This window comes from Chlorocebus sabaeus, chromosome 8 (assembly GCF_047675955.1).
Source record: "Chlorocebus sabaeus isolate Y175 chromosome 8, mChlSab1.0.hap1, whole genome shotgun sequence".
Taxonomy (NCBI): domain Eukaryota; kingdom Metazoa; phylum Chordata; class Mammalia; order Primates; family Cercopithecidae; genus Chlorocebus; species Chlorocebus sabaeus.
The window spans coordinates 90870151-90882736 of record NC_132911.1 but is presented as its reverse complement, the minus strand read 5'-3'; the positions used below and the strand labels follow the sequence as shown (position 1 = coordinate 90882736).

Below are 12586 nucleotides of genomic sequence, written 5' to 3'. Positions count from 1 at the left end.
AGCTAACTGGTTAAAAGAAACATAATGGCAAGCTGGATGAAGAGCCAAGACACATCAGTATGCTGTCTTCAAGAGATGCATCTTACATGCAAAAACACACATAGGCTCAAAATAAAGGAATGGAAGAAAATTTAACAAGCAAATAGAAAACAAAAAAGCAGGGGTTGCAATCCTAATTTCTGACAAAACAGATTTTAAACCAATAGAGGTCCAAAAAGACAAAGAAGGGCATTACATAATGGTAAAAGTTTCAATTCAACAATAAGAACTAAGTATCCTAAATATATATGCCCCCAATACAGGAGCACCCAGATTCATAAAGCAAGTTCTTAGAGACCTATAAAGAGACATAGACTCCCATACAATAATAGTGGGAGATTTTAATACCCCACTGACAATATTAGACAGATCATTGAGACAGAAAATTAACAAAGATATTCAGGACCTGAACTCAGCTCTAGCTCAAGTGGACTTGATACATATCTACATAAGTCTCCACCCCAAAACAACAGAATATACATTATTGCCACATGACACTTACTCTAAAATTGATCACGTAATCAGAAGTAAAACACTCCTCAGCAAATTCAAAAGAATTGAAATAATAATAGTCTCTCAGACCACAGTGCAATCAAATTAGAACTCAAGATTAATATATTCACTCCACTACCACCACCCTACCTCTAGTCACCTCCATTGAAATCTGTTACATGAGTTTTTAAAGGTCTGAATGAGAAAACACAAATGAACAATATGCATTTTGCCATTACCAGAAATCAATATTAAGACTGTCTTGCCTAATTGTCGCTACTTTTAGAATTAGTGTTTGTGTGGGTACGTTTGACTTTTACCAGAAAACTTCTCAGTGTCTCACACAAAGTCAGCTAGTGAATGGAGCCTTTTCAAGAGTGTGTTAAGGATTCTCAGAAATGTCTGAATCACAGCAATGAACAAAGTTGAGGCTCTATTGCCACATTTAGAACTATAGTATGCAGTAGTGTGTGAATTAAAAATACTATAAAAATTTGAAAATCTTAGGAAGTGGTGAAAAATTGAGTTTTCATTTTATAAACCTTGAGAAATGTATACATTGAATAACCATGAAAATATGAAAAAATACATAAAATAGGTTAAACATTCACTAAAACATTCAGACTACTGTATTTTCATTCAAAAACCACCGCAGAAAAGAGTCACTTTCATTCCACAGAAGTTCTTTGCCTTTTTTAAAAAATCATTTTTTAATAATCAGCCTAAATTTGTCTTCCAAAGAATAATTAACTAATCAACAATTGAAGAAAATCAATATTCAAAGGAGAACAGTAAACATTATCCTATCCCATTTCACATATTCAATATAATATTCTCAAATACCTTGGAATCATAACAAAAGATAGGGATGTGCTCTTCATTATTAATATGGTGAAAACATCAAGGCTCTTGGTAATGAGGTCACCACTAAAATAAGTATTTACTGCTGGTGCCTAGGGGTACATAGTAGCTACTTAATAAATATTTACTGCTTGGGTTAATAAATGCCAAAAGCAAAGTAATTATCTTTCATTGTATTTCCCTTAATCACCCCTCCCAATCTAATCCAGCTATCAGTTCTGCTCCTCATAGCATAAAGTAATCCTCCAAAAACATACTATAAGCCATATAATTCCGTGGCTTAAAAATCTATAATAAGGCCGGGCGCGGTGGCTCAAGCCTGTAATCCCAGCACTTTGGGAGGCCGAGACGGGCGGATCACGAGGTCAGGAGATCGAGACCATCCTGGCTAACACGGTGAAACCCCGTCTCTACTAAAAACACAAAAAACTAGCCTGGCGTGGTGGTGGTCGCCTGTAGTCCCAGCTACTCGGGAGGCTGAGGCAGGAGAATGGCGTAAACCCGGGAGGCGGAGCTTGCAGTGAGCTGAGATCCGGCCACTGCACTCCAGACCGGGCGACAGAGCGAGACTCCGTCTCAAAAAAAAAAAAAAAAAAAAAAAATCTATAATAATGTCCCATTACAATTACGAAAAAAAAAAAATTTTCTCATAATTTCCCTCAAAGCCATACATAGCATTTTTAAGAGAGCAGAGAGCTTGTCTCTTTTAAAAGTGTGCCATTCTCAGCATTTAAGTAGATTTTTTTAGTAGTAACAGGCATTTGATAAATATTTGTTGAACGAATATGTGTAGGATCTTATCTGCAATTAATGGTGTATTTTATGTTTGTTTCTCTTACTTCCACCATTTCCTTAAACAATTTCAAAGGTGGTTTTCCCTCTTCCCCATCCCACACAAAAATAAGACTCAAAAAATACTAATGCTAGTCAAGAGAGAATATTTTAGATATATGCAGGGTAGGACTAGAGTTGTAAAAGGAAGAGAAGGTGACAGAATGACAATTCAGCCAGAAAGGAACAAGTGAACAGAGCAGGATCCATGAAGTGACAACAGAAGATGGATCTTTGCTCACCAGGACTAAGTAAAGGAGATACTGTGCCCAAATGTCTAGAAATGTGGATACTCACTCATTTATTAAACCTTTGATTATCCAGCTATCTGACACTCTCTGACATGAGAGTGGAGGATTATTCATTTGTTTAGAAACCAGATGAAAACCTCAGCCTTCAACCAATATAAAACTGAACAGAACCGCACAGGAATTCTCCTAGGATTTGGGTAGCTGTGTATGTATCACGCTATTCTGAATGAGTAACTGGATTCATGAACAAAAGAATTTGGAACATTTGAGCACAGTGTACAAACTTAAATCAAAAGTTAAAACTGTAGAAAGGTAAATGTATTATATGCCCGTATGAAATTTATCCACAGCTAAAATGCTAAATTACAGAAGCACTAAAGATTTACAAGAAAAAGACAAGGTGGAGCAAGAATGGCAACTCTAGTAGATTCCTAACATTTTTATATTCCAAATTTTCACTCTTCACTATAGAGTCATGCACTGCTTAATGATGGAAATAGCTTCCGAGAAATTCCTTGTTAGGCAATTTTGTCATTGTGTAAACAACATAGAATATCCTTACACAACCTAGATGGAATATCCTACTATACACCTAGGCTATATGGTATAGCCTATTGCTCCTGGGCTATAAACCTATATATCATGTTACTGTACTAAATACTGTAGGCAAATGTAATGTAATGGTTAGCATTTGTGTAGCTAAACATATCTAAACATAGGGAAGTTTGCAGTAAAAATACAGTGTTATAATCTTATGGGACAACTACCATATATGCAGCCTGTCATTGATCAAAATGCAGTTATGTAGCTGTGACGATATCTGTCACTGCTTGACACAGGCATTGCCAAAATTTCCTGGTCATAATTATTAAAATTACTTTTCAAAACAGTAACAACAGCAGAGGCAGCCAGGGTAACAACAACAGATAAATGATGAAATAACACCAAGCTATCAAGTAATACAAAAAAATGTATAAACGGGTACATTTACAAAGCAGAGACTTGTTTATTCATCCTAAAAAAAGGCCTCATCATAGCACCAAATTAGCAGGTGTAGTTTATAGAAACAAAGACTTGTCCCTTTTCCTCACCTCAACCATATCTCTATTAGTTCCTGTGTCACATGCAGCATGTAGTTTTGTTCAAGATAGTTTCTGAACTTGCTATATTCATAGGCACTGAAGTACCAAAAGGTACTTACTATTTTTCTTTCTGTATGAGAGTGTCTTGGATTAGCTTAAGAGCTCTGAGGCTTTACCTCCTTCAAAGGCACAACAGAGTTCCAGAGCCCTTCCCTCTTGGCTGAGAGAGGCTTTAGGAGAAAGGAATGATGTAGGGCAGGTGACTTGGTTGAGAAAGGAAAGAGAAAATAGCAACTCTATCTGTAGATTCTTCAAATGCACTTTAATAATGCTCACCTAAACAAGTTATATCCTAAACAGATTCTGACAAATTCTCTTTCCTCTGATTTGTTAATTTTATCGATGTACTTATTTATTATATATCCCTTGCTTCTAGAAAATATTTAAAATTAGCTTACCAAAACACAAGCAAGATTAACAAGACAGGCCCAGGCTCAAATCTTGGCCTAAACACATACAAACTGAGAAACACTGACATACTGGTGACTTATTTAATCACCTGGAGCCTTGGTATTGTTTCTTTACATAAAACCCAACTCAAAGATTTGTTGTAAAGATTAAATTGGGTTAAAGTGGAAAAGTAATTGGTATTTCCTTTCATTACCCCTTAAAACTTCCAAAATTAAAAAACAAAATAGTATTTTTACCACTGTAATTATATATTACCTAAAATTTTATTAGATCCATTCATTGAAAACACATTTTTAAGTGTCTGTGTGCAAGTGGTTTGTAAATTAACTAAGCACTTTGTCAGAATTTGATGAGTAAGATAGCATTCATTTACAAGCGCTTCTGCTGCTATCTGAGTAACCCAATAAGTCATGCTTGCTTTATATTGGAGGTCAAAATCACAGTTGCAATTAAAAAAGCAATTAAATACTGAAAGAACAGATGATTACTTGCCCACACCTCAGAATGCTTAACATATTTTCTAAATCTGATTTGCTAGAGTTGTAAAGGAGATTAAGTGTTCCTCTTTAGAATGTAAGTTATTTGACTATTGTGTTTTAGATAATTATTTTCAAGAAAAACTCAAGTGCTAACTACTCTTAGGTCAAACTCGTTTCACCTGTTGAAGAGGCACATGAAAAATCAAAGATAGTCTTTGGTCTTCTCAGGTGAAAACACTAAGTATATTATGAACCATGAAAAAAATACACAGAGAAATAATACATTAATGGAGATCAATCACACTTTAAAGAGGCAAGTTTTAAAAATACAAGATTACAAATTAAGTACTGAGTAAAAGCCGATGGCCATTGTTCAATCATTTTAATTTGTGAAGACTGAAAAATACAAAGAATGTTCTAAAATCTCTAAAAGAAATGCCTATACTTACACTGAAAAATGGTGAAAAAAAGATTGAAATATTTATGACCACAATAACTGGCTTTTGCCCTGAAACCTTCCTTATTTGGTTCATTAAAAAGTTTTCAAATATTAAAATGTGTATAGAAACACTGTATATCATGAAATTTTTATAAACAACGTCTTCAAAAATCAAAGGAAAAATGTTATACTTGCGTATAATAAATGCTTCCTAGTAGCAACAGGGGATTTAAAATTTCAAGAGGAAAGTCAAAAGGCTGCAATGAGAATAAGTAATCCCACAATAATAACTGCACAATTACAAGGGTGGAATTGCATTTTTAAGGCATGAGAAAAATGTGTGTTCTTTATCTTTGTATTCTTTCTCCAACTTTTTTCCAAGCTTATTTGCTGGAAAAAAATATGGTCAAATTGTCAATATTTAAAGACTTTGTTAATCAATAAGCACCAGATGTAGACATATTTAACATTCTATCTCTAAACAATTGAAATCAACTCTCAAGTGCATCATGATATGGAGGAGGTGATGCTTCTATACCCAGCCCTAACTAATGATGGCAGCACACATGTGCATTGTACCTAAATTTAAAACGCAGCCAGTAGAATGACTTTCTTCCTAATCTATATTAACGAAGTAGTTGTGAAATTTTAGATCAGGAACATATCTTCAATATCATCTACTCCAAAGCTGCTTCTTAACAAACAAAATGCTGAAAGGCCAAATGTCTAACTTGAATATGTAAAGAAGTAATTACATTGGTGATTGTAATAATTAGTAGATTATAGGAAGTAAAAATAAAATAAATATTTAATGATAATTTTAACTTACACAAGGATATACATCTATATGACTTTAATCACAATTTTTGATACTATTAGTTTTCAAAATATTAAGTTATATTCTAATTGAAGCAATTTTTACAGAATTTGGAAAATTCTAAATATTTGATTTTCTCAGTATATCAGACAAAAACAATGTGTATAACATCTATCTGGAATTATATAAAGATGCACACTGAATAATTGTTTAAAAAAAAGTCTTCCCACACAATCAATATAATTGACTACTCCAAAACTAAAACAAGAGTGTAATTCATTATTTAATTGAAAAGTTTTAGAATATCCAAATCTCCAAATTGTTCTGGATATTTCTTCATAGAGGCAAGACTGATTTAAAAAGGGGTTGGCTATCTTAGCACACTGAAAAGGGAAACTTCAAAATTAATAAGGTGGCAGCACTCACTCATGTGGAGGAGAGGATGTCTGGTCCATGGATTTAAGAACTCATGACTGGAGACTGGGGTAGTGTAACTATGTAACATCTGAATAATACTTATTCTGATTTCACAATTCTGATTATATACAACCTTCTGATTCCAGTTCATCTTTTTTTCAATCACTTATCAACAGTAATAGAAATCACTAGTTGACTGACATAAACCTTCCTATGTTCAGGATAGCTTAATTTTTAAAATTATACATTAATACACAGGCATTCTGATTTGCACATTACCTTTCATGAACCTAGTATTGTGACTGTGTCTGAGAATTTAAATCACTCTCATGCTGACAACACTGGGTCACTAAACATAAAAGAATGAAGTCTAACTCTGGCTACTATTAACTGTCAAAGGTTGCTACAAGACAATATTGGTGTTCATAGTCTCCAATGATCTGTACTTCCCTGGTGACATCTAGGAATCATTGTGCATTGTTCTTTGAAACTTATCAACAACGGTGGAGTGGGAAAGAATCACATATAGGTTAAGAAGATGGACTTCATGGCTACAGTGAACTGGGTCTTGAGCGCCAACTCTATTTATAGGTGTGTGTCTTTGGGCAAGTCCCAGTTTTCTCCTAAGACTGGTGGAAAATTTGGAGGACAACTTCAAGGCTTGGAAACAAGATAAAAATATTTTCATAAAGGCATTAGAGGGCTAACAATGCCATGAAGAAAAGTAAACTCAGTATTCAGAGTTGCCTTTCCCTTATAAATCTGTCAGTTTCTGAAGTTTTTAAATGGAAAATGGAGAACAAGGATTGGAAATCATGCCTGCTAAGAGTGTGCCTAGTAAAGATTTCCACAAATTGGTTTGGTTCCTCAAAGAACTGCATTCTTCTAACAAGGGTGAACTAGAAATAATGCCACAGAGGGACTACATCCAACATTAGATAATATCAATTCCTTAAACTGTATTAAGAAATCCAAATTCCTGGTGCTATTTGAAATGCATCAGAAGCAATGAAAATCCTCTCTGGAGAAAGATAACATCACCACCTTCAAAATATTTCCAGAATTTTTCAAATACAGTGACTTGTCACATAAATACATGAGGCCCAAGAGAAGAAAGACATTATAAACAAAACAACAGAAAAACAGACAATAGAAACAAATTCGTAAGAATTCTAAATATTAAACAGACATATGCTGTAAAATAAACTATACCTACCATGTTTCAAGGATATAAAAGACAAAATTAGAGCTTCTGCAGAGAACTAGAAAATCTATAAGAAACATATGGAAGAGATGAAATTACAAGATTGAAAGACACCACCAAATTAAGAACCAAACAGATTGAAGTAACAACAGAATAAACATAGATGGAACATTTCTGAGCCAAAACTTATTTTTAAAAATATTGCCATATTGCAATATGGAGAGACAATTGTTGAAACATCTAGAGGATAAGAGACACAGGGTATAAGTTGAGAAGGTCTAACATACATGTAATTTTGTTCTAAAAGAAGAAAAGAGAGTGAATGGAACAGAAGTGAATTTTAAATTAATGCCTGTTGCACTAAAGTGATGAAAGACAATAAGTCACAGATCTTAAAAGCCAATTAAATTCAAAATAAGGTAAATAATGTGAAACCTCCACTAGGACACAATCTAGAATTCTACAGCCAGAGAAAGTATCCTTTAAAAGTAAAAGTAACTAATAACGTTTCAGACAAACAAAAACTAGGGTGGTTTGTTACTAGAATACCTGAGTTAAGAGAAATATTAAAAAGGTGCTCCTTCAGACTAATAAAATTGGAGAGATGAATAGAAACAAAGGTCAACAAAAAATGTAATACTGACTTTATAAAACAATAACATCCTTTAAATTTTAAAATATAAAAAATTAAAAGACATAGAAAAATAACATGTAATTCAAGAAAGAAGACAATGGATTTAATGTGTTCTAAGGCCCTTCCTTACTCAGAAAGAAAATAAAAGTATCAGTTAGCATTATACTTTGATAAATTGAGAAGAATTCTACAGAAACAAACAAAATGATAGTAAAATAATCTATAATTTTTAAGCTGAAAATTGGATAATCATATAATAAAAATATGCAAAAGATAACAAGATGGAAGAAAAATCTAATACACAAAATATAAAAAGAAAGCAAGTGAGGTAATTTATTTAAATCAGATATGTTAGCAATATTGGTAAATGTCAGTGGACTAACGTCTGTAATAAAGGTTGTTTTTAGGTTGTGGGGAGAACCACAGCTCTATGCTGATTGCCAAGAGTAACATTTTACTGAAGGTAGAAGCCAGTGTAGTAACAACGCTAGGGGAAAAGGGGCATGAAGATTGGAAAGAAGGAATACAGCTTTTAACATTTCACAGATAATATGATTGTATATAAGAGAAACCTACAAAATGACAGATAAATTTTGATTTAACAAGTGAGTTTAGCAAAGTGTTAGACATAAGGTCGGTATACAAAAATCAATTGCATTTCTATAAAGTAGCAATAAGTAAATAAAAAATAAAAATTTGTCAAGATACCATTTATAATGGCATCAAAATATAAAACTGCTAGAAATAATTCAACGAAAGATATATGTACATCCTCCTTTCAGAAAATTATAAACTGTATTGAGAGAAGGTTTTGAAGTTTTAAATAAGTGGACGAACAAACTTGGAATGGAAGACTCAGTACTGAAAATATGTCAGTCTTCCTCAAATCAATATATAGATAATAGAACCCTGATTAAAATCCCAAATATTCCCCTCTGAAAATTATCTCATTCTAACCTTTATATAGTGATTCAAGGGTCCAGAACAGCTATGACTCTCAAGAGTCAAAGAACAAGGTTTCACAACATTATCAGATATCAAGCCTAATTAAAAAGTAATTGAGGTGATACAATGTAACTAGACCAGGCAAGAAAATAGAGTCCAGAACTAAACACTTGAATATATCGCTGCTTTATCTAGAGCAAAGTTGGTACTTCAGAGCATTGAAAAATTCATGGTCTTTTCAATAAGTGGTGCTGAGGCAATTGGATATCCATAGATATCCATATGGACCATACTGTTCCAATTCTTATAATGGTGATTAAATCCACACTCCTTTCCAGGAACACAGTCCCTGTGTTGAACAGGTGTGAATGTGTTTGAAGATAACTATCCTGGGAATTATATATGTTTTCTGTAGCAAAGTTCTAAAGTTACTTGAACTGTTCATCATATGATAGGGTTTCTTGAGTACTTACCATATGGATACTTTCATCCAAGTGGGCTACAGTAGTAGTTTTCACTGCAGACCTCAGTAGTTGGCCAATTTACCAGTCTCCCATTACAAATGCACAACCAAAAGTGAATACTTGCTTTGAAGGGGTCTGATCTGCACTATAGTTCTTATTTTTCAGTTGTTATACTAATAATGCAGGTATATGTTAATTTTCTTGACAACCACACCAGTAGATGGCTTGTACTATGATTATATTTAGCTAAAATCCTAACTTTTTTAAAAAATAGGTATTACTATTAAGACCTATCTTCTCCATTTTGAATTGTGGAATTTCAATATAATTTTAACCTAAGCCCCATGGCTCACATTAAATCCTATTAAATTTAAGGAGAAAATAAAGTATAATGTACAAAGCATTTTTTTAGTTTTTTTGAGACAGAGTTTCGCTCTCATGGTCCAGGCTGGAGTGCAATGGTGTGATCTTGGTGTGATCATCGCAACCTCCGCCTCCTGAGTTCAAGCGATTCTCCTGCCTCAGCCTTCCTGAGTAGCTGGGATTACAGGTATAACATGAGCCACCATGCGCAGCTAATTTTGTATTTTCAGTAGAGATAGGGTTTCTCCATGTTGGTCAGGCTGGTCTCGAACTCTTGACCTCAGGTGATCCACCTGCCCCAGCCTCCCAAAGTGCTGGGATTACAGGTGTGAGCCATCACACCTGACCATACAAAGCATTTTAATAGGGTGCATGGTTTATAGTAAGTAATCAAAATATTAGCTGTTAAAAAATGTCCATTTTTTTCTTAATAATGTAGGTACCTCCTAGGAAGATGACAAAGCTCACTTACATGCAAACATACAACAAACTCACATACGCACTCAGGCATGATTTGTCCTTTTGTTTTTTCAAGCCTAAAATGACAGTACTGAAAGAAGCTGCCACTGTCAAGAATTATTCATTGAAATTAACTTTACCTTGAACAATAAAATATAAACCTATATAGGAATTGAAAGTAACCCTAGTTGTCATTGCAGACCTCAGTAGTTGGCTAATAATTCTGAAATAATATTTCACTTGCCAGGAGCTGACTTGCTGACTAGCAACAACCTCAGTTCACTTTTCATTCACTGGTGTCACAGCCTTAATGTCACTAATGAGAGTACTCACCAATGGACAACTATCTGCACTCAGCAGTCATTCATTGCTCAGTTGAAAATACATCTTGAAAAGCATTGACCACTTCATTTGCTCTGTCATACTTAGCTGTACTGACAGGGCATACCACAGGGTGCAATAATTATGGAGATGCCTGCAGAGAAAGCTATTAGGAGAATCATGTGACCCTCTGCCAGAGATCCTTTTTTTAAATAATTATTAATATTGGGGGAAAATGTGCCTCTACACTTAATATTGATAACATATTTTCTGACAGAATTTTCATATACTTTGAAATATCCTTGATTGGAACATACAGTATACAAAGACAAATTAAGTTATTTGAAATGCCATCAGCTTACCCTATACTCTTAAACAAATCTCAGAATGGGGCAAGCACAACATAATGAAGCGTGGTGAACTCAACCAAAATAATTATTTCAAGGTGTAAAAGAAGTGCCATTAAAACGAATCACACATTTTTCATGAATGTAAATAAATATGAAAGCCATTCTGGGAAGTCAGTGGGGACAGAGGATTGAATCTTTATGATTAGAAAAATTCAAAAGGAAAAAAATAAATTAGCTCCTTATGGGGATCATAGAGCATTGTAAAAATATAACCATTTGCAGTAGTATTATGGAATCTGCTGTCAATGCACTTCAGGTCAGCCAATTCCAAATAAACTTTCCACTTGAAATGATTGATTAGCCCTGATTAAGGACACTAATCCTATTTAGTTACTTCTTATCTCACAGAATCCTGCTTGTCACTTGCATGACACATAGTTCAAGCAAGCCAGCACCGATTGGTGTTGAGCAGAATAATTTTTTCCAATCGTACAAGAGAAGCAAGGACATTGCTCATTGCAAACAGCCACAGAAAGTTTGATTACCAGCTTGGCAATCATGCACTTGGCTTTTTGAAAAGGAATTTCATATTAAAAGAAGAATTTGACTTTCACTACCATTGAAATCTGGACTATCATGATGAGCCAGGGTCAAGAGATAGAGACTCTAACTTTCTCAGGGTCAGCACTGAGTTGCCCACTACTCATACTCCTCAGGCTTTGACCAAAGTAAGGAATATCTATTGGTGACCAGCTTCTTCCTCCATAAGCAAAAATGCTAAAAAAAAAAAAAAAAAAAAAAAATTACTAGTTGCATTTTATCATTTGTAAGTTATGCTCTGCACCCACTTTCATTTACATATTGGATTTGCTCCCTACATAATAGATATACTAAACTTTTTCATATTTAATGAAAACATTCTCTTAATTTTAAAAAAATTTTAGTTATAAAATTGTGATGATTGGTTTTTAAATATTCATGTACATTTTTTCTCTCTGACCTATTTTTATCATTCTCAAGCTTAGAATGGACTAAGATTTGAAAAACGATTTTAGCTTTCCTGTGATTAGATCTTTCACAATACAATGGACCTAATCTGCCTGTTATTTATTTCAGTGATGTATCCGTGATTCCCAAATGGAGAAAAGGAGTAAATAGTACACCAGGCATGAGTAGATTCTTAAATGTAATTTGTGATGTTTTGTAATATATTAGGTTCTCACCTATAATAAGATTAAAGTTGAAATTATCTCTTCCATTGATCTATCTGTCCATGCACCAATACTTTTATTTTCAGTAAGAGTTGCTGTAATATAGGACTTTCATGTTTCTATAATTTCTGTATTCTTTTTCTATTGCTGTATAATGAATTGCCACAAACATAGCAGTTTAAATAACGTATTTATTATGCCCCAGTTCCTATAGATCAAGAGTCCAGGCATCGCTTAACTGGATCCTCTGCTCATGGTTTCACAAGGCTAACATCAAGGTGTCAGTTGGGCTACATTCTCACCTGGAGGCTTAACTAGGAAGGACTACACTACCAGATTCATTCAAGTTGTCAGAAAAATTTGTTTTCTTGCATCTGTGTGGCAAGTGAAGGGCTGGACAACTTCCCAAGAACTGTTCTTGGGAGAAGTCACCCCAGGGCAGAGGGTCCAGATGCT

General features: G+C 34.1%; 1 protein-coding gene across 2 annotated transcripts in view; it reads right to left on the bottom strand.

Annotated features, from left to right (window-relative positions):
• Positions 1-12586, bottom strand: part of CNBD1 (cyclic nucleotide binding domain containing 1) — a 550745-nt gene that overhangs the window by 349275 nt on the left and 188884 nt on the right. The gene's annotated exons all lie outside the window — the stretch shown is intronic.